Genomic DNA, 1,016 nt, shown 5'->3' with positions numbered 1-1,016 from the left:
CATGAAATTAAAGATTTGTTTAACTAATTAATTTTTAAATTCTCCAAGTGTTGAACATTTTATATTGATAAATTATTATGTACTTCAAGTGCTCTCCCAGTCTTCTGCCTTATTCTTTGTCCTTGGATCACAATTTACCATATAAAACCAGAAATGGATAATTTTCGGATATATTGATTTGAGGAAAAATACTTTGATATATTTCATTAAAATGTGCAAATATCTAAAAAAGATAATTGATCTTAAAGTTTTTGTGTTACTTTTAATTTATTGTAGAAAATGGTCCTAGAAGAATTGAGCCTTTGTTTTGACTTTTGAGGCAATTAATCTCGCATCCTTCGAAAATTAGACGATAAATTATCCTTTTTTATATATTATCACATAATAAATTTAATTATATATATATTGAATACATGAAATAAATTATTCTACATATTTTATTTAAATATAAAGTATCATCATATTTGAATTTAATCTAAATAATTAACTTACTCTATTATTTCTATGCTCATCGTACTATAATAAAACTTGAAACATATTTGGATAATCGTAGAATATATTTAATTCGTGTTCTAAAAATTTATTTGTATTTAAATTTTAACTGTGTTAAATGGGTTACATGTATGATTATTTTTTGTGTATGTTAAAAATGTGCAAAATAAATCTATTAACAATAACGTAAAAGAAGATAATTTACTCTCTAATTTAGAAGGATATCAATATAACATACTAGCTATATCTTCAGGTAGTGGAAAAACCCATTTGTGGTTAATATAATTTTATGAGTTTGATCTCATCTCTTTTCATTTTCTCACTTTTTCTTTCATTCTGTTTCTTATTTCTATAGTCAAATTCATAACATGATTGAATTTGTCTCATTACCGCAAGGGTAATAGAATATCAGCATAATGGTAGAAGTATGCTATAGTTATTTGAGAAAATTTAAATTTTACTCTTAAACAAAACAGCAATTCAAAGAAAAAAGAAAGAAAAAAAAAGTCTCTTTCTTTAATAAT

This window comes from Arachis ipaensis, chromosome B01 (genome assembly GCF_000816755.2).
Source record: "Arachis ipaensis cultivar K30076 chromosome B01, Araip1.1, whole genome shotgun sequence".
Lineage (NCBI taxonomy): Eukaryota > Viridiplantae > Streptophyta > Magnoliopsida > Fabales > Fabaceae > Arachis > Arachis ipaensis.
This window is presented reverse-complemented; position numbering follows the sequence as displayed.